General features: G+C 45.6%; 1 long non-coding RNA gene across 1 annotated transcript; it reads left to right on the plus strand.

Moving 5' to 3' along the window:
• The first annotated feature begins 18,143 nt into the window (after positions 1 to 18,143).
• LOC109752684 (uncharacterized) lies at positions 18,144 to 20,635 on the plus strand. Its single transcript, XR_002230327.4, has 4 exons — positions 18,144 to 18,996; positions 19,087 to 19,235; positions 19,852 to 20,020; positions 20,128 to 20,635. It is a non-coding gene; the product is annotated as an uncharacterized lncRNA (long non-coding RNA).
• Positions 20,636 to 22,147: the final 1,512 nt, after the last annotated feature.

Raw genomic sequence — 22,147 nt, forward strand, 5'->3', positions numbered from 1 at the left:
TCCTTTGCCACAATCTGATTTTCACTCTTATTTTTCTCCTGTTTTGCTTTATTAGCTCTATTAATGTCATCTTTCAAAATGGAATCAGGAGTCATAGGAAGCAAAGTAATATTTTTATCCTTATGAACAAGAGTATACTGATTGTTTCTACCATGGAGTACAGAATTTTTATCAAATTGCCATGGTCTACCTAGTAATAAGGAACATGCTTGCATGGGTACCACATCACAATCAACATAATCAGCATATGTAGAGATACTAAAATGCACACGAACGGTACGTGTTACCTTAACCTTGCCACTGTTGTTGAACCATTGGATGTAGTAAGGATGTGGATGTGGTCTTGTGGTGAGAGATAGCTTCTCCACCATCTCCATGCTAGCCAAGTTGTTACAGCTCCCTCCATCGATGATGACGCGAACAGAACGTTCCTTCACAACTCCCTTTGTATGGAACAAATTATGCCTCTGATTTTGCTCTGCTTGTGTGACCTGCACACTCAAAACACGTTGAGCAACTAAACATTCATACCTGTCAGCGTCTTCAGGAGCCATGTATTGCGTCTCATTTTCAGAATCATCTCCACCATGTTCTTCACGTGTAATAAGAGCCAAAGTCTCCTCATCATAGTCACTAGCGGACTCATACCCACCATCCTCAGTAGCAATCATGACACGCTAAGATTTGCATTCTCTCGCAAAATGTCCTCTTCCCTTACAACGACGACAAATAATATCACTTGTGTGCCCTGTCGATGCCATGGAAGAAGAAGAGCTCTGCGCAGGCCCGGCAGGCGTGCTCTTGGCAGAGAGTGGTGGTTGTGCCTGCTTTCTTGTATCACGGCTGGAGGTGGCACCTGATGGAGGTGATGGTGAAGTGGAAGTAGAAGATGCACGCGGTGTCCATGATGAAGGTCGACCTGCAGAAAAGTTAGTTCGCGCCAATGGCTGTCGATCCTGCACTTCACGTTCAGCTTTACAAGCAAGATGGAATAAACGAGTGATATTATTATAATCCTTATACTCTAGAATGGTCTGAATCTCTTTATTTAATCCACCCATAAAACGTGCAAGCATAGCTTCATTCTCCTCAACAATACCACATTTAATCATGCCAGTTTGTAATTCCTGATAATATTCTTCTACAGAATTTTTCCCTTGTCTTAAACGCTGCAATTTTTGAAGTAATTCACGTTGATAATATGGTGGAACCCAACGAGTACGCATAGCAGTTTTCAAAGCAGCCCAAGTAGTTGGAACAGGATATAATCTACAATGTTCAGACCACCAAACACATGCAAAGCTAGTGAAAGCACAAACAACAGCAGGAACACGTCTCTCCTCAGGATATTGTAAACATGTAAATCGTTGTTCAGTTTCTAACTCCCAAGTAAGATATATATCAGGAACATATCTACCCTCAAATGGTGGAATATTCAATTTCAGTTTAGGGAGATGGTCATGATCTCGTACCTGAGGTGGTGGTGCCGGCCTACCGTTGCGAATATATACCTGAGGTCGACCTGCTGGTGGCTGCACGTAGTTCTGATTTTGATCAACCTCATCCTCATAATCGCCCGCATAATCGTCATCCTCCTCAGCCGCCGCAGGAGCAGGAGCCAAAGAAGCATCAACAGTAGGTGCAGCAGCACCCGAATTTTGACCAATCTCAATTGGAACGCGTTGTGCCCGTCCCACTTGATTTGGAAGGCGGCGTTGGAGATGTGGTTGTTGTTGTTGTAGAGGTGCGACATGAGCAGCCGGTGGTGGTTGGGGAAGACGCTTGAGTAATTCAGTAAACTTGTTATCCAGCTTTGTCTCAAACGACTTCTCCACGGCATCTATCTTCTCCATAGCCTCTTCAAATCTGTTTAGCACATCTCCCACCTGGCCACTCATCATTTGCTGAAATTTATCATGCAACTCCTTGTTCGTCATGTTCTCCCAATCAGTCTCATCGGCTTGTGAACCTGCCATGGTTAGCAGCAAAAGAAACACAAAAGAATATGATCCTGCAGACTACTAGAAGTGGTGGTGATGGTGGTGTGTCACAAAACCTTCAAGCGAATCTCAAATTCTTACCAGTTCTTACCCAGCAGCAGGTGGTGATCGGCAACCGTTGTAGTCAAAAACTCTCAAAGCTTGGATATAGCGATTACCAGGAAGAGTCAAACGCACGATGTAGACTTATGTGGAGCTGGGAAGGCTTATAATATGGTAGCAAAATGGTAAGCAATAATCAATTCAGAGATGCAAAGTTGAATAAACGCTCAACGACGGTACTGTGCTGGTCCTAGGCTAGACCGTGCTAGAGACGCGAGCCTAGAACACTAACAAAATCACGGCGCTGCACGTAAACAAGGGAAAAGCACACTCTGGAATTTTTTTTTCGCTCTTTTTTTTTGCGCTCCTCTTTTTTTTTTTTGCGAAAAATCACTATAATGGCGAGTGTCTCAAAACTCTTCCCAGGTCAAACTGACAGGATGGGCACAAAATTTTTTGACTATTTTTTTTTCGGAAATCAGGGCAGCGATGACGAAAAAGTGTGACAAAAAATCACTATGATGGCGAGTGTCTCAAAACACTACCCGGGGCCTAAAAATAGGATAGGGAAAAAATATTTTTGGTTGCCGAAATTTTGGCCTAAAAACTGTCCGGGGGTCTCCAGACTTTTTTTTCCGAGACCTACTCAGGCAAGGAAACACGAAACGGAAAATATATGGATCTCTAAAACCAACCGAATATGAAAAGAACTCGGATTGGTGGTGGATATATGGCGGTAGGATATGGCAGCGGTGGTGGTATATGGTAGCGGTAGTGGTATATGGATACGGATCGGTGGTGGTATATGGATACGGATTGGTGGTGGTATATGGATACGGATGCAAAGCGGTGGCGGATAAGCAATGGTGGTAGATGGCAAGGCGATGATGATGGTGCGGCGGCGGCGTGACAACTTATGACCAGAACTCGAAACTCTAAAAGACTAGGCTCTAAGACCAGCAACTTGACACGACGATGCAACCGCAAATTCAACAAAGCAAAAACCCTAAAAAGATTATGCAAAGGCTCAGATTGGTTCGGATATGATGAACTAACCCTAATTTTTTTTGTGGCTTTTTCGTGGACTGTAGGTATGAAGAACAGACTCGATCTAAACTATGAAAAACTGTAAAATCTCACCGAGCAACCTGGAAATCTGATACCACTTGATAGAGGCAAAGGTGTCCCGTCTTTCGATGAGATGATGGATATCGCTTTGGTGGAAGTCGACTTTGACGATCCGACTACGAACGTGCGAGGACGTCGCGCCTTAGCAATCGCTAAACCAACTCCGAGAGGTTATCGACCACGCCGGAGCATGATCAACCTGACCACGAGGGTCTGTTTCCTGCGAGCAAACGAAGAACAAGCAAGAAACTGAGATTGCAATCTGGATATTGCGAATATAAGATGAAAGCTTTATTGATCAAGGTGGAGTTCTGTGACGCCTTTGTCTGGTCGCTGAACACAAACGAAGTACGCGAAGTTGCAGCTATGGCGAACTTTTAATCTAAACAAAACCCCAAAGTCTAAACGACGCCCTAAGGGCTGTATATATGGAGGAAGAGGGGGGGAATTTCGTGTCCCTTGAGGAAGGGGTCCGAAACCAACCCTATCTCTTGTTTCCCCACACATACGGACTCTAAAAACAGCCTATACTGATGTATTTCGAAATTACATGGGCCTGGCCCAATAATAAGGTGACGCAGCACCTAGAATAGCCTCTGGACGAAAGTTATGAAGTAGCATCTTGTATATTTCGTCCAAGGTTTCATGCACGCATTATGGTGGCTTCAACGTCTTGAAATCATCACTTGTAACTCCGTTCTTGTTCCCCATGCGCATGCCATCATCTCCATGCTTGTTCTTGCTCCAATGTTCATCCTTCTCAAAGCTAGGCCCTTCATTTGTAAGCAAAACAAATGTATCCAATTTAGGCAGCATCATATTCTCATGAATATTAGAATCATTACCAAGAAACGAAAGTACCTGCTAATTTAATTGGCGTGCGCGAGCTCTAGTAATTGGTCCAGTATGTATAGCAGCAGGGGCTGTGGGTGTAACAATGGTATTGATGTCCTCATCACGCCCCCGCGGCCTGCTGCCTCACCGACTGGGCCAAAGCCCATGGTAACCCTCCTCAGAGCCCCTCTGCCCTCTGCACTGTTGGGCCAGTTCCAGATTCAGCCCGTGGATGTTTTTTTTTCCTGGACGAATTTGCTAAATATCCCGTGCATGCATATTTACAGTAAATGCCATCATATTAAAGTGTTAATAAGTAATTGTCCATGCATCCAAATTAAACATGTCATATATATAAAATGCTCAGAATTTTATCTAGTTTCATAATATGCCACTCTCATCCATGTTTAAATTGTTTAAAATGTTGTTTGATTAAATTTGCTCGAATAATATGTTAAAATGATTTATTTCATAACTAAATAACCATAGCTCGGATTACAATAAACTTTATATGTAAATGGGGTAGAAAAATGCATAGATTAACATGGTGCACTTCATTTTGCTGTTTAACAACATTAAAATTGCGTTTATGGCAGAACAGTTCCAAATCTAAATTATGGACATGAGGATTTTCCGGAATTATTGTTTGTTATTTCCGGCCTCATTTAAACTTGCCTAGATAGGTTGTTTAGTTATGCTTCACCTCTTGCCATGGTTAACAACATTTAACATTGTTGGGTACATAATCGAGAGAGAACTAAATAATTGATGTGGTGTTTCGTCAATATGCAACTCGTTGCATATTGAGCTCCACTTAACTTGTAGTTTCGTTTGTGCACTTTGCCATGCCATGCCTCATTAAACCGGACATGCATCATATTTGTTTTTGCATCATGCCATGTGTATGTGGTGGTTGTTTACTATGTTGTTTGTTTCTTTCCGGTTTGCTTCTCTCGTTAGCTTCGGTTTCGTTCCGGAGTTGTGAGGATTCGTTCGACTACATCCGTTTGTCTTCTTCATGGACTCGTTCTTCTTCCTAGCGGGATTTCAGGCAAGATGACCATACCCTCGAAATCACTACTATCTTTGCTTGCTAGTTGTCCGTTCTATTGCCATGCCGCGCTACCTACCACTTGCTATATGATGCCTCCCTTATTGCCATGTCAGCCTCTAACCTTTTCACCCTTCCTAGCAAACCGTTGCTTGGCTATGTTACCGCTTTTGCTCAGCCCCTTCTTATAGCGTTGCTAGTTGCAGGTGAAGATTAAGTTTGTTCCTTGTTGGACCATGGATTTTATGAACTCTGTTGGGATATCACAATATCTCTTATTTAATTAATGCATCTATATACTTGGTAAAGGGTGGAAGGCTCGGCCTTATGCCTGGTGTTTTGTTCCACTCTTGCCGCCCCTAGTTTCCGTCATACCGGTGTTATGTTCCTTGATTTTGCGTTCCTTACGCGGTTGGGTGATTTATGGGACCCCCTTGACAGTTCGCTTTGAATAAAACTCCTCCAGCAAGGCCCAACCTTGGTTTTACCATTTGCCTACCTAAACCTTTTTCCCTTGGGTTCTGCAGACTCAAGGGTCATCTTTATTTTAAACCCCTGGGCCAGTGTTCCTCTGAGTGCTGGTCCAAACTAGAGCCACTTGCAGCGCCACCTCGGGGAAACTCGAGGTCTGGTTTTAGTTGTACGTAGTGTTCATCCGGTGTGCCCTGAGAACGAGATATGTGCAGCTCCTATCAGGATTTGTCGGCACATTCGGGCGGCTTTGCTGGTCTTGTTTTACCATTGTCGAAATGTCTTGTAAATCGGGATTCCGAGACTGATCGGGTCTTCCCGGGAGAAGGTTTATCCTTCGTTGACCGCGAGAGCTTATAATGGGCTAAGTTGGGACACCCCTGCAGGGTATTATCTTTCGGAAGACGTGTCCGCGGTTATGTGGCAGATGGGAATTTGTTAATATCCGGTTGTAGAGAACTTGACACTCGACTTAATTAAAATACATCAACCGCGTGTGTAGCCGTGATGGTCTCTTCTCGGCGGAGTCCGGGAAGTGAACACGGTTCTGGGTTATGTTTGACGTAAGTAGAGGTTCAGGATCACTTCTTGATCATTGCTAGTTCACGATCGTTCCGTTGCTTCTCTTCTCGGTCTTATTTGCGTATGTTAGCCACCATATATTCTTAGTGCTTGCTGCAGCTCCACCTCATTACACCATCCTTTCCTATAAGCTTAAATAGTCTTGATCTCGCGGGTGTGAGATTGCTGAGTCCTCGTGACTCACAGATACTTCCAAAACAGTTGCAGGTGCCGATGATACCAGTGCAGGTGATGCAACTGAGCTCAAGTGGGAGCTCGATGAAGATCTTGTCCGTTGTGTTGTTTCTTTTCTTGTTGATCAGTAGTGGAGCCCAGTTGGGACGACCTGGGATCTAGCAGTTGGGTTGTCTTCTTTTATTTTGGTTTCGTAGTCGGACCTATGTGTGTATCTTGCATGTTGTATGATTTCATTTATGTATTGTGTGAAGTGGCGATTATAAGCCAACTCTTTATCCCATTCTTGTTCATTACATGGGATTATGTGAAGATGACCCTTCTTGCGACAAAACCTCAATGCGGTTATGTCTCTAAGTCGTGCCTCGACACGTGGGAGATATAGCCGCATCGTGGGCGTTACAGGTTCTTCTTCACAGTGTTTTGCGTGATTGTCATATTCTGAAGAATTGAACCAAACTGGCGCTTGACCCATTTGTGGTTGCGATCGACCTTCTGGTGAAGACTGAGGAGAAGCTAATGATCAGTCATCACCCTTGGAGCAGTGGCTTGAGGATTTTGCTTTGAAGCATTTGCGACATTGTCATGTGTGGCAGAGTCATCATTGGTGGAGTAGGATGCAGCTTTGTGAAACTTTCCATCCAATGGACGAGTGCCTTCATCAATAACAGCAGCCTTGCCCTTCTCACCAGCTGAGGAAATAGTCTGTTTGAGGACTTCCATAGGCGGCAAGTAGTTGAGGTGATTTTGAAAATCAGCCTTGTAATGAATTGAAGACCTTGTTCTGATGAATCTCATAATCCAGGGAGCATAAGGCTTCAATTCAAAAGGTGACAGAAGGACATTGGCCAAAGTCCTCATGAAGAAATCGTGGTAGTTGATAGGAATACCATGTATGATGTTGAAAAGCAGATTCTTCATGATGCCAACAACCTCTTCTTCATCAGAGTTGTGGCCCTTGATAGGACTGAGGATTTTGGTCAATATCCACTACACTGTCCTTGGCACATAGAGCAATTCCTTGATGAGGAATTTGGTCCTTGGAGCTTGTCCTGGCTTCAAAGGCTTCATCAGCACTTGAATCAGATGATCTGATAGTTCAGGGTCAGCATAGATGAGCCTTGCACCTTCAACGGGAGGACTGACTGGAACGGCATGAAGCAATTCACATGTCGGTGCTTTGTAGTGAGTATTTTCTGTCATCCAGTCCAATACCCATAAATTCACATCTTCAACATTGCCAGTGATGTGCAACGTGGCATAGAACTGAAGAATGAGTTCTTCATTCCAGTCGCAGATGTCGGTGCAGAAGTTGAGCAGCCCAGCATCATGAAGAACACTGAGGACTGGGGTGAAGCATGGCGGCGACTCCATATCCACATGAGGAATTTGCTCATTGTCGTGGATTTGTCACGGCAGATGTCCTTAGTGTCAGGACTTAGTCGCGAGGCCAACGCATCTATGTAGTAGCTTGAGAGGGGTTGATCGGGACGAGAGACGCGACACACAAGACAAGGATTTAGACAGCTTCGGGCCCCGGGAAACATCATCCGGAATAGCCCTACATGCTGTTTGTGGCTAGGTCTCATTATGCTCATGAGGGAGTCGCCGGGAAGCCGGCTCTTTGTGTCTAGCCCTAGAGATTATTTTCCTCTTCCTTGTCCCTCTTTGGGGAGCCCTGCCCCTCCTTATATAAGTTGAAGGGGCGGCTTACATGTAGAGTCCTATTAGGATTAGAACTAACTTATTATTACAAGCCGGATACAAGTACGGGTCTTGCTTCCTCGTAAAGGAAATATTCCTCATGCCTTCTGTCTTAAGCCGGCCCACCATAATATGAACCGGCCTACTAGGCCTTGGGCCTAGTCTTCTATGTGACCCGCCGTCAGGGTCATCCGTGAGTCGTCTGACCAGTGAGCCGCCAGACCCGTGAGTCGCCAGTCCTCCGGCGGGTCATCGGTGAAGCGCCAAGTCCGGCCGGGTCATACTTATGGCCGGGTCATACCGCGGGGTATATCCCCGACATTAGCCCCCAGTTTAATTTGGATTTATCCATGTTAAACTGATCCTGTAAAACAAACACAAGAACAACTTTGACAGATTGTGTTCCGGATTAAAAACTTCTTGTACGCCGGCACCTGATCATCCTTAATTCCTTGTGCTCCGGGTTAAATATTCTCCTGAGATGGGACCTGATTATCCTTAAGTCCAATTGTCATTTCCTTCATCTAGAAAATCCGGGTCAAATAAGCTAGCTTCATACTCAATTTGCTGATGTTGGTTTCTCACAGAAAGATATTGTGAAGAATAATCCACTTGAGTTAGCTTCCAAGGCGCCGGGTTAAATAATTTTTCTTCAAATACTCATCTGATATTCAGCCGGCTTGAAGATGTAAAACTTGCCGGTTTATCATTACCAAAAACTGCCGGATTATAAAACAGATGATGCCGGGTCATAATTGTTGTTGACACCGGTTTATGTAATTGATCCTCCTGATTTGCTCAAAACTGATAATTTGAAGATTTTTCTCTCTTATATCCATATTACCTGTAGCCCCCAAGTCTTGAGCAGAACAAAGTGATGGTTTAAGACTTGCTCCAATAAATGCTGCAACCTTGAAGAAATCCGGTTTATTCATCTCAATCATATAAACTGAATATTCCACACATGTAGCCCCCAAGTGCTGGGTTGTCATGCTTGCAGCAACCTGGGACTTATAATTGCTTTATGCTCATGAAAACTTCAACCAGTGTAGCCCCCAAGGGCCGGGTCATTATGCAATAATGAGCAGGGACTTTGTAGATATAACCATGTAAATTTGAACAGTAATGTGTAGCCCCCAAGGGCCGGCTTAGTAAGATAATACTGAGCTGGGACTTTGTATATAATTGATAATAACATCATATAATATAGTCTCCACCATGGGGCTTGAACCCACGTCCACAAGGTTAAGAGCTTTGTACTCCACCAACTAAATAGTGGACCGTTCAATATAATGGAGTAATGCTTGTGTACCTTGAATTTTTGACAGGAGCAATTGGTAGCCCCCAAGGGCCAACTCATTTAGAATGTGATGAGTTGGGTCTTCAATAAGTTGAGCAAAAAATGACTTTGCATTAGCCCCCAAGTGCCATGGTGCATGCTGGCAGTGACGTGGGACTTGTATATTCGATGTATTCTCGATTTGAACAATGTAGCCCCCAAGTGCCGGGTCGTAAGCCTGCAGCGACTCAGGACTATTTCCTCCATTGTAAAATAAATCATGCCCATTGATAAAAATAATAGCCGTTGCACTAAAGCGACTTTGAAAACCTCAATCATAACACTGGTTATTGATAATCACAATAGAAATCCAGCCATGATGGCTATTCAAGATTTGAATAATATAATCCGGTATGAAAACCTCAATCATTCAATATCATCATGAAAATCCAGCCAGTTTTGGCTATTAAAGATTTGAATACCTCATCGGTTGACAAGTAAATCCGGAGTTTAAATACCTGGCGGCTCTTGGCCGATGACGACTTAATGCACATTCATTGTAAGCCGGAATTTTTGTAATCCGGTGGCCTATATCCCTTGAGAAAATCAATAATTGATAACCCTTTTGAAACACTAATTTCAGTGATGAGCTTGGACTGAAGCATTCATATAAGTCATAGTTCTGCAAATTCTGCACAGAGTTTAAACAACATATGCCCTGGCGACTTAACGTCAAGAGCCAGGGCGGGTAACCACCCAAATGTAGTCTTACCCTGCACACAAGTAGATCACAAGAACCCTTGGCGGTTTGCCGCGGGGCGGGTCATAATACCTCACATATAACCACTGTGATATTGAATTTGTACTGCCGGTTTACATGACCTGTGCAGTAAGGGTGATAACCCAATCCTTAGAAGCCAATGCTTCCACATGGATGATGATTGTCATAAGCTGGCGACTTATAGTCAAAATTCAAGCCGGGTTAAGCATAAAACACTTATATACATTTGAGATATAATCCAAAAAAGGTCTCAAGTCAAACCCAAAATTGTTTGCAAAAAAGACTTAAAAAACTTAAGGCTTCTGATTCGTATACGATCAGAAAACCGTTCCAAAGGGGTTGAGCTAAGATTCGAATACGATCATATAGCCCCCAGTGGCTTTGGCGTTGCCGATCAAAGTGGGTATCGACAGCTATGTTCTCTTTAGTTCGAATGCGACCTATGTTTGAACAGGAAGCCCCCAAATGACCTTAAGAGTTGTTTAGCGACGCTGATTCGAATACGATCCACGTCGATTCCCAAAGGGGTTGAGCTATGATTCGGATACGATCAAGAAGCCCCCAAGTAGGTTCAGCAGTTTGCCAATCAAAAGGGTATCGATAGCTATGTTCTCTTTGGTTCGAATACGACCTATGTTTGAACAGGAAGCCCCCAAGTGACCATATAAGTTTTGGCATTGCGCCGATCAAAAGGGTACTGATAGCTATGCTCGATGAGCAGGAAGCCCCCAAGTGATCATAATAAGATAAGCCGTAAAGCAGGATACCCAAGTTTGAACCGCGCATCATGGCAGCAAGTTCTTTGGCAACCTTTAATTTTTCTGAGAACTCGATCTTGCGAGAGATTAATTCTTTTTGAACCGGAAGTTTAAACCGGATGTGAAAGCTTCAAAACTTTGTGAGAGATAAATTTACCTTGAGCCGGATTTGAACCGGATTTGAGAGCTTCAAAGCCTTGTGGTCAACAAATTTCCCTTGAACCGGTTTTTAAACCGGATATTAAGAGCTTCAGTGTTTTGTTGGAGAGAGATGTCTCTTGAACCGGATTTTAAACCAGAATCCTTCTTTTTAAACCGGAAATTTTCTGACGGCCTTTTAAATTTTTCACCAATATAGCGATAGCCTCCGGAACCGGGTTACCTTCCTTTCAATGACCCGGAGTTCTTGAATTCACTAACACCGGCCAATTTCGCCGAGTCATGTCATTGTAGCCCCCGAGTCTCAAGACGATTCGAGGAGTTGGCTTGAGATTCTCCATATTGTACCAGAGCAGAAGGTGTATATCATCAGCGCATTGATAGCGCGATGTGAACCCACAGAAGGTTGAAGTGACTGCGGCGGGTTATAAATGATCCCATATGAGCCGTGTCAACAACTCGGCCAATGGCTCCTTCCAACTGGTTGTTCGAAGTTAACCAAACTGTAGTGGCGGCGACTCGTGCGCCTGCCCATTGAACCATCCAGTGCAGACGACGGCTGATAATATATGATAATTTGCCTCCAGTTTGTTGCAAGAAAACCGGGCTTCCCAAGTAGTGACTTGCTCATAATCAATAAACAACTCATCCAGACAAGTGCGGCCTGGTATGTTGATGTAGACCAGGCCGCGAGAGACGGACGGTAAAGACGACCGTAACATCAGAGGCGGCACAGACAGATGAGTCGGCCGTGGCATTGTAAACCGGTGCGGACGGGTGAGTTGTCCTCCTTGTTGTAAGACGGCGTGGTCGCGAGAGACGGCCACGGCGTTGTAAGTCGGCGTGGTCGCGAGAGACGGCCACGGCGTTGTACGCCGGCGCGGTTGCGAGAGACGGCCACGGCGATGAAGCCGGTGCGGGAGCCCGTTGAGTAACGGCGACCACCTGTGCCAAAAGATGTTGGCGTGCCTCAGTCACCGCGGTATAATATCACTTTTTGTCATAAATAATTGCCCTGCATAAACAATATTGCAGACCAAGGCAAAGATAAACTTGTTCTTTGACAAAAACAACATGTGCTAATAAAACAAACTTGGATGGATATCACCTGATTTGTTTGGACGACGTTTATCGAGACAGAGGTGGCTCAATATAGTTCCGGCGGCTCAGGCAGACCAACGACTCAATATAGTTCCGGCGGCTCAGGCAGACCGGCGACTTAATATAACCCCGGCGGCTCAAAGCGGCAAGGGCGGCTCAATATAGCCCCGGCATAGTAGCAGAAGCGGGGGCGGCTCTCCGGCGGCCCGGAGTAATAGTAGAAGAAGGGCGACTCTCCCGCGGCCCGGAGCAGCAGCAGAAGAAGGGACTGCGGGGGCGCAGGGGCTAGAAGCCTGCAGCGGCTTGGTGCAGACGAGGGTGCGGACAAGCCCTGGAACAGAGGAGCAGCCGACCACGGCGGGTCGCACGGGGGGAGTCACGCAGAAGCAGAACCCGGCGACTCGAAGATGAGGTTGTGGTGGCGACTCTGACGCGGCTGGTTTGATGAGGCGATGGCTAAACCAGGGCGACACCGGCGACCCGGAGTCACGACGGATAGCTGTAATTTGATTATCGATTCGTGAGTTGATGGCCCGATTCAGACTTATCCTGTCCTCGCACAGTTGGTATTTTCTTCTGACTCGGTCAATCTGCACTCGATCAATGTATCCGGACTCGATGCGTCGGCAAAAAACAAGCAGCAGTGGAGAACGACGTTCTTGGTGGTTTGTGTTTGGTCTGCTTGCTCAAACAAGCGGCGGCGACTTATCTGGTAGTTTGTGCAGGCAAGAGCTCTTTTAGCACTCCCGTAACTTGACTTGGATTGAAGGGAATCTCCATCACTCCATGGGACCCTTGAGCATACGATTGGAGTACACTCATGATTGCTTTTAGGTAGTTTGGAAACTTGCGTCCGAACGGGACTTGGCCTCTTTCCTGGCGGCTGTTCTGACCGGATCAATCTGTAGAATTAGCAATATGGATCCGGTCTGATTTACGATGCACAGGCTGCTGCCTTTTCATGTTGATTCTGATCTGATTTACGTTGATGCTGAAACTTTTTCCAAGCCCACTGATGAACTCCTAGTTGACATATATCCTTATGCGCCGGTTGTAGAGTCGAACAACGCCAACCCAGAGTCTGTATCCTCCTCAGTCGTGGATAACTTTCTCTACCCGGACGCGGCGGCTCACGGCAGCTTGGCGGCTTAAGGAGCGGCCGCGACCTCAACAACAGCGACCCGGCGATGCGGCGCGGCAGCCACGGATTCAAGGGTCACAGTGGCGGTTCGAAGGCAACAGCGGTTTCAGCCGGGAGTACGGACGGCGCGAAGGGCGGCTCAGCGGAGAAACAACGCGAGTCCATGGCGGCTTGGTGGCCGGCGGTTTGTAGCAAAGGCGAAGTCCGGAGCAGACAACCCGGTTTTGGCATGAAGCAGCCTGTTTGACCCAGTCATCATGGGAAATAGAAGTGCAGTCAGGGAGGCTCGGGGGCTGCGGCCGGCGGCTTGTGGATGGCGGCTTCGAATAAACCACAATGAAAACAGCAGCCCGGAGTAGGCCACAATGGAGTTCGTGGCGGTTTAGCGGAAACACGGTCCAGGTCGGAGGCTACAGAAGGCCACAACGGCTTCAGTGGCGAGGCATAGCTGAACCGGCGGCGACGCGTGAGGCTCGGACGGCGGTTCTCACCTAGCAGTTTAGACTTATTGGGTCTTCAATCGGAGTAGGTTTCCATCAGATACAAACTTGCCGCCGTCAGTGCTGCCCTTGATTTGACTGCAATTTGACGGATTTACACAGCCGGTGGCGGCGGTTCAACAGCAACTCTAACTTCTTTGACGATGAATTTGCCAACTCTTTCTAATGTTGATTCTTTTTCTCCCGGTCAATCGCGAACTTCTCGAACCCTAGATGAGATCCCTCCAAGAACTCAACACCACCGTGCGCCAGCCCCACGGTGGGCGCCAACTGTCGTGGATTTGTCACGGCAGATGTCCTTAGTGTCAGGACTTAGTCGCGAGGCCAACGCATCTATGTAGTAGCTTGAGAGGGGTTGATCGGGACGAGAGACGCGACACACAAGACAAGGATTTAGACAGCTTCGGGCCCCGGGAAACATCATCCGGAATAGCCCTACATGCTGTTTGTGGCTAGGTCTCATTATGCTCATGAGGGAGTCACCGGGAAGCCGGCTCTTTGTGTCTAGCCCTAGAGATTATTTTCCTCTTCCTTGTCCTTCTTTGGGGAGCCCTGCCCCTCCTTATATAAGTTGAAGGGACGGCTTACATGTAGAGTCCTATTAGGATTAGAACTAACTTATTCTCTATTACAAGCCGGATACAAGTACGGGTCTTGCTTCCTCGTAAAGGAAATATTCCTCATGCCTTCTGTCTTAAGCCGGCCCACCATAATATGAACCGGCCTACTGGGCCTTGGGCCTAGTCTTCTATGTGACCCGCCGTCGGGGTCATCCGTGAGTCGTCTGACCAGTGAGCCGCCAGACCCGTGAGTCGCCAGTCCTCCGGCGGGTCATCGGTGAAGCGCCAAGTCCGGCCGGGTCATACCGCGGGGTATATCCCTGACACTCATGGTCAAAGATCTTGTCTTTATCAAACAACAGCGAGGAATATAAGTTCATTTGACTTGCTGTCCAGAAGCGCTTGCGTCGAAGTCTTGCAGAGTCATATGGATTGTAATCCGTGAAGAATATATGTTCATTGAAGAAGTCTTCAGTCTTGAACTTCTGCTTCTTGGAGTGAGGATTCTGTGTCTTGGGCTGAAGATTTGCAGTTGATGTCTTCACAGCCTCTTGAGGTATAGCCACTGGAGCCACAGGCTGAGGAATTTCAGGAGCAAAATCATCAGCAGCAGCCAGGGTCTCCATTTCTTCAGCAACATTTTCATCAGCACTAGTGGCTGGAACTTCTTCAGGAATAGTGAGAAGAGAAGCTTTATGTTCATCAGAACCCGCATGAATTTCTTCAGTTTGGACAGGGGACTGAGGAACTTGTTGCAGTGGGGTGTAAAGTGGTGAATTTGGGTGATGACTTTCTAGTAGTCATCATTCAGAATAGGAGTTGAACACCCAATATCCACATCTTCATCTTCCTCATCTATTTCTTCAACGCCGGCCTCTTCAGCAGTGAACTGAGGCATGGGCGAGCATACCAGTGGAGTTGAAGTGATGTTCTCCACCTCAATTTCTTCATCAATCTGCTCTGACGTAGCAGCAGAAGGATCTTCTTCATCAGATTCACTGGGAATCTCATATTCCTCACCAAAGGGAACAATCTCCTTTGATGGCATGCTGGATAGAGGAACAACATCTATGGGATTTGCATAGGAGCTCGCCAAAGTCTTCACTTTCTTTGGAGCTGAAGACTCTGAGGATGCAGATGCTTTCCTTTTCTTCACTGCTGCTCGCTCTGCAGATTTAGTTTTCTTCACTTCTGATGCAGAAGGAAGTTTAGGACTTGTCGTCAGCGCAGGAGGAGCAGAGGAAATTGGTGCAGTTTCTTCAGGCGCAACTGATACAGTTGCCCTGGCCTGTTTAGTGTCTTCGGGCGCAGCAACAGATGCTTCAACTGGCCTGGCTTGTTCTTCAGGCGCAACACTAGAGGTTGCCCTGGCAGTTTCTTCGGCGGCAGGGATGTCTTCATCAACCCTGGTGCTCTCATTTTCTTCAGCAGCCTGATCTTCATCAGCGGTGCTGGCATGTTCTCCATTTGTCTAGGCAGATGCTTCAGCCTAAGGGATTTCATGTTGCGTTGAGGCTGCAACATTTGAGATGAATCCGACTTTGGCTCCTAGCCAATCTGCACGGTATGCGTCAAATTCATCATTGAGTGCTTTGATCTCACCTTGCATGGCCACAAGTTCATCAGTTGTCATTTTGACAACGTTCTTCTTTAGAAATCGCTTCTTCTTGTACTGAGCTTTCTTCAGTTGTCTGGCCTTCTCAAACTTCCATTTTTCTTCGCCTATGAAGGCTATCAACATGTGACTTTGGCCAGGTGTGAGATTGAATTCAGGCATAGGGGTGTTGGGTTCCTTGTGCCATAGATCAATGAAGTCCAGGATCGACTTGGGATCCAGCAGAAGAGGCACGTCACTGCCTTTGGCTCTAGCGGCCCTTTGCTGTCTGTCTCTGATGATTTCAGCTAATTCCTCATCATCAGCTTCGTCTTCACTCGACGGAACTTGGAAGGCAACCTGCTTCTTGAGAGGACTTGGCGTTGTGCCTCGTCCGGCAGTGGCCTTTGTCTTCAGCAAAGTTGGGCCTGTTGAGGACTGCAGAGGAGCTGAAGAACTTGCAGATACTCCTGAAGCAATTGATATCCCAACTGTCCTTTGGCAAGAGGCGAGGTGCACAGGTGCCGAGGACTTTTACAGCAGCAGCTGATGGTTTTGCAACAGTAGGGACTTGAGCTGCTTGAGGAATATACCGTGAGGGCTTTGAAGAACTTGGTCGTGAGGGCATTGCTGAGGAACTAGGCTTGTGTGCAGGCTTCTTGGGCATAGCCTTCTTGGGCTTGCTAGCAGAGGCCTCAGCAGCGGCAGCAGCAGAATCTTCGTTGAATTTCTTCACTGCTTCTTTGGCCATTTTGGCCAACTTAGCTTGCCGCTTGGCCCATTCATCTGGATAGTCCTCACCACGCTTGAGGCTAGTGGGATCAGCTTCTTGGCCAGGTGCCAATGGAGGTCTTGGGCAAGGAGGGTTTAATGCGAATTTCTTCATGTACTTTGGAGTAACATGTCAGAACTCCCTCCATTCCCGTGCCCATCTCCTCTCAATCCTTTGAATGCGCACCTTGCGCTGATTTTTGTTTTCTTTGCCATGTTTGGCTTCATCAGGAGTGCAATATTCTGCATATATGTCATCAGGGATCTCAAACGTTGTATTCACTTTTGGTCTCTTGCCTCCCTTCTGAGGTTTCTTTCCATCGGCCATTTTCTTCAGTTGAGGATTTTGAACAATGGAATTCTCTGACGAGGTATGCAATTTGTCTTCGAGGAACGCTGCAAATGAGTTAAGTTGATGAGAACCTAGTGATTCAGCACTGGACATGTGTACCTGTGAACAGAGTATATGTGCGAAGAATTTGGAGAGGTCATATGCGTTCTCAGAAGTTTTTCAAAAGAAACAAGTTTGAGGAATTTGACCAGAGGTGTCTTGAGGAATTTCACTAAGCGTTCTTTGACTTAGGTTCCAGAGTTGTATAGATTGAAAAAATCCACACAATTGAGGAATCTTGAAGAAAAACGTTGCTTAGAGAAACAGATGAAGAACAGATGCATGTGAGGTGTTTAAGAGTGTGGAAGTTGAAGAATAAACACTTTTTGAAGATTTTGTGGAAATCATCAGAATCAACAAGGGCTGTACAAATAGATTTTATTTACCTTTGACGAAGAACACGACGAACTGGGAGTTGTAGATGGGAAGTTCGTCCGTTCAGATCTTCCACGCCCTAACTTGGCGGCGGAAGACAGCTACGGCGGTGATGGAGTGAAGATTTCCGCGGCCGGCGCGAGTACGGCGGGGACGAGGTCGAGGCAGTGAAGTTTTTCCTCACCGGCGACGAGGAAAGTAGCGGCGGCGTTAGGTCAGAGAGCTCGAGCGAGGGGAGTGAGGTTGAGCGAGGTAAATGCAGTCTGAGGAGGGTGAGGAATATTTATAGCCGAGGTGAAAAACCGCTCGTCCGAGGAAAATGGACGAACATGCCTCTGACCCTTCTCATTTTAGCGACATGTGTCACCCACGTACTGAGAGGTGGAGATCGTGTAAGATCGTGGGTGAATAGAATAATCTTATCGTGGGGTGCGGAACGGTTTGAGCGGCAAAAGCCGAAATTTAGATAAGAATATTTTAAAGTTTCTTTCGCAAAAATCTTCAACTGACAAGGACACAGTGAAAATTTTGAACGAGTTTCAAATAGAACGTACATGAAGAATTTGTGAATAGACTGGATTGAGTTAAACATAAAAGGGGAAGGGTCCGATACATTCACTTAGCAGAAAAGTCAACTTAAAAAATTAGCAATAAGTGAATATTGTAGAGTACTGAAAAATCAAATATATAGGGTAAAACTATTCTGATCCCAGGATAGTATTCGACCTATAGCGCGACTAGTTGTTCCCGAGAATTAGAAAACAAAAAAAATGACCAACCCGCAGCTACACACGAACTCGTCCCCAGCCTCCATCCCACGACCACCCGTCCCCTGCGCTGGCCGCCGGCGCATCACCCCCTCCCCCACGCGTCGCCGCTCCTCCACGCCTAACCTCGCGCTCCTCCGCCGCCGCCCCACCCCGCGCCGCCTCCTACCTCGCCCACCCCACGGGCCGCCGCCGCAGCCCCACCCTGCATCCCCTCCTACCTCCCGCACCGTGAGCCGCCGCCACCCCACCCCGCGCGCCGCCGCCACCCTACCCTGCTCCGCCACCACATGATCCCGGCCGGTCGGCTTCCCCCGAGCAACCCCCCCCCCCCCCCCCCCCCCCTCCCCCCATGTGCGCCGGCCGCCACCCGACGCAAATCAGTCGCCGCCCCAGTGATCCTCCCCTTCCCCGTGCTATCCCTCGATACCGGCCGAGCGCCTTCGGCAGGATGCGTCGGCACGGTCCAGTCACCGGGGGTCGCTCTCCCTGACTCACAGCTGAAGGAGACCGGCAGTTTCCTCGACGGAGCACCGCAGAAGCCAATCGAGCCTACAACCACAACCAGGACGAGTCCCTCAATTTGCTAGTTTCATTTTTTATTGCAATCGCAAACTCTGTTTGCCCCTTCCTTGATCCAATCTTTCGTCCTTGCTGCTCCACATCACATCTACCTGCCGACGCGGCGCCCCAACCCATGAACCTTCACCTGCTGGTTGACCTTCTCGCAAAGCCCACCTCGACCTTCCTGGGATCTGGCTCGTAGGGCGCACGCAATCTCGTCCTGGCCAGCTGCTGCTGGGGGAAGCTCCACCGGCCTGAAGATGCAAGAGGTAGCCTTTCTTGCTAATGCTACTGCTACGCTTTCTGCCAATGCTAGTTTTGTTTTTCTCCTAATGAAGTCAATGCCTTGATTTTGATAGATACGCAAGAACAGAGGGAGATACAGAGCATGTGTAGTATATGGACTGCTCGCACGCGCTGCCACGGACTGCTCCGCCCACCTCCCCCACACCTCGCGCGTCGCCTGCGTGCCACACCATAGCCACCTCTCCCACACGTTGATGAAGAGGTAAGCCGTCATCTGTACTCCAGCTTCAGAGTGACACACTAGGAGCAGCAGCTACTGCTAGCGCAGTCCTGCCACCTCCCTTTCCAATCTACTCTTGCCCGCCTCCTTCCCTCTGTTTCTTACGCCAAACCAAAAGGTGCACAAGACATGTTTGATAAAATGGCTAGCTGAAGATAGAACTGTTGTGTAATCGTGTTTCCCTTTGGTTTAATTTTTCTTTGTTCATGTTCTATTATTTGCCCAATTATTTGCTGCGCAAAATACCTCCATCCCAAGCACTTTTATCGTGGAGTGGGGAGAAGTTGTAATTTTGCTATAAGCACTTTATAATTGGCTAGAAAATAGGAAAAGAAAAGGAGAAAAAACCAGATGTAGCAGTGCATTGAAACACAACATCTACTAGTGCTTCTCTTTTGATTGAGATATTCCCAGCATTTCTTTGCCCAGGATGTGTTTGCGTTCATACATGTAAGGGAACTGTTGTAGCTAAGTGTTCACTTTGATTTTCCTTTGCTTCACGCTGTGACGTACATAGTCTGATGTGCTTATATATTTTTTCCTGAACTTATAAGTAGATGGCCCGCTGTATTCATCATCTTATAGTGCTTGTTGCCAGGTCTGTCTCTCTTTCCTCCCCTGCTCACCGTCCTGTGAGGCAGTGGAAGCGACTACTTGAGGGAACGAAGCCCGGCCTCCCAACACCGGCAGTCTCCCTGCACCCTGCAAAAAATTAAATAAATCGCAAGTTCAGAATCAAGAAACCATGAAGTTCAAAGACAACAAAGGTACTGCCCGATGTTGTTCGCCAACGATCTTTAGTTTCTTTAGCAGCTCGTACACATTTTGCCAAAGCTAGTATGTTCGGAACCGTAAGTTGATAGCTGATCGGCAGGGACAACAATGTTGATGGCGATTGAAGAAGGATCCCGGAAATATTATTATTGGGATCGAAGGCCAAGTTTTATGCACGGTCTTAGAGGATTCCAAGAATTGTTCTGAAGCGGTCGATGGCTTTCGAGAGATGCGATCATATCTCACAAGTTTCCACGGGGTTCAAGATCATTTATATAAGAAGGAAATGTCAAAGGTTCAGACGGCAGCACACTTTACTGGTGAAAAATCTGAACATGTGTAGTGCAATCATGGGAAAAAGCTTGAATTTTTATCGCTTAACCTCTGCTGATCTCTCCTATAGTTTTTGTTATGCGTTCTTCATTGAGTGGTACAACTGAACATATCCACGGGAGATCCATGCTATGGTACAGATTTGTGAAATTAGTTTGTACTCATTAGTATTATTTCATTGTGGGTAACGGGCGCATGACTTCATGTGTTCACTATTTATTTTTTCGCTTGATTTGTATCCAAATTATTTATTAATATTGTGATTCGAGTGACTCTGTGCATGGATGTCATTTGTAGCACACAAAGGTGCTTTGTGTTAATACGTACGAGAGGAACATTCTGCTAGTGATAAAACAAAGGATCGAATGCTAAAATAATTGGTTTTTCGTGTTTCTAAAAAATTCAAGAAGTTCAAATTAAAAATAACAGGGTTGTTCAACGTTCTTAAATAATCCGATTATTCCAGTTTCTAAGAAACCTGGAAGTTCAAATGAAAAACAGAGTACAAAAGAAAATAGTATTTTTGTTACTACAATGAATGAATCCAAGAAGAACAAATTAAAATAACTAACTAGCTCAAACATGAATTTTCCCCTTTTTATAAAAAAATAGAAGTTCAAATTTATAAAACGGAACGGTTCGATGTTTATTTCAAAACTCGGATTCCTTCCGTTACTAAAAAATAGACCAACAAATTCAAATTAGAATAACAGAGTAGTGCGATGTTTATATACCACGAAGAAAACAAAGCATCACCTAGAAAATATTAACTCTAAAAGTTCAAATTTAATGAATTGGAGAGTTTAGAGAAAACCTAAATTTCTTTCTATATGTAGGAAAAATAAAAGTATGAAGTTCAGTTTATTAAAGATGTTTGATTCTTATTTCAAATTTATATATTTTCTAAGAATAAAACCAAGAAGTCCAATTTACAAAAATAGAGAAGTTCACTATTTATAAAAAAACTCACATTTTCTTGGTACTAAAAGAAATAAAATCTAGAACTTCAAATTTTCATAATTCTAAAAAACACACAACAAGAAGTTCAAATAAAAAAGTTAGAGCGGTTCCATGTCTATAAAAAACTCAGATTTTTTCCCTTACTAAAGTGAAACTGGGAGAAGTTCAAGGTGATAACAACTAGAAGTTCACGTACTGCACGATGTGTGTTTCATATGAGAAAAAAAGAGAGTAAAAAGGCGAAGTCTAAATTTTTTGTTGCTAGAAGTTCAAGTGCTCTTCCCTCGGATGTTCAAAAATTCTTGTTACAGAGGTTCAACGTGTGTTTACATGTTCAAAAAACGCAAAAAAGATGTTGTGTCTCATGTTTTAAAATAATTCTCTCAATCCATTACAAATTTGGAACAAAAATACTCTACATGAAAAAAGTTATTTTCTATTCAACAACTTTCCAAGGGGTACATTGTATATTCAAAAAACAAATGGTTAATATAAATTGATGTATGTTGTTCAAAAATAAAAGCTTAACCAACAAGTTTCTAAGGATTTATCATTAGTGGAACTCCGAGGAACGGGTGACGAATTACAAAAAAAAATAGGGCCGAAGTTTAATATGAAAACAGCGAGTAGTTCAATTACTATACAGAATGCGTTTCAGATGAGAATAAAAGAATATAAAATTAAAAGAATATGCAAGAAGTTCACGTGCTCCACCCTGCACGGTTCAAAGATTATATTACGAGACTCTGACCTTCAATTATATGTTAAAAAGGAGAGGAAACAACAACAACATTTTTGCCATTTTAAAAACTGATCTCAAATGGCAA

Source organism: Aegilops tauschii, chromosome 5, assembly GCF_002575655.3.
Source record: "Aegilops tauschii subsp. strangulata cultivar AL8/78 chromosome 5, Aet v6.0, whole genome shotgun sequence".
In the NCBI taxonomy this organism is placed as follows: domain Eukaryota; kingdom Viridiplantae; phylum Streptophyta; class Magnoliopsida; order Poales; family Poaceae; genus Aegilops; species Aegilops tauschii.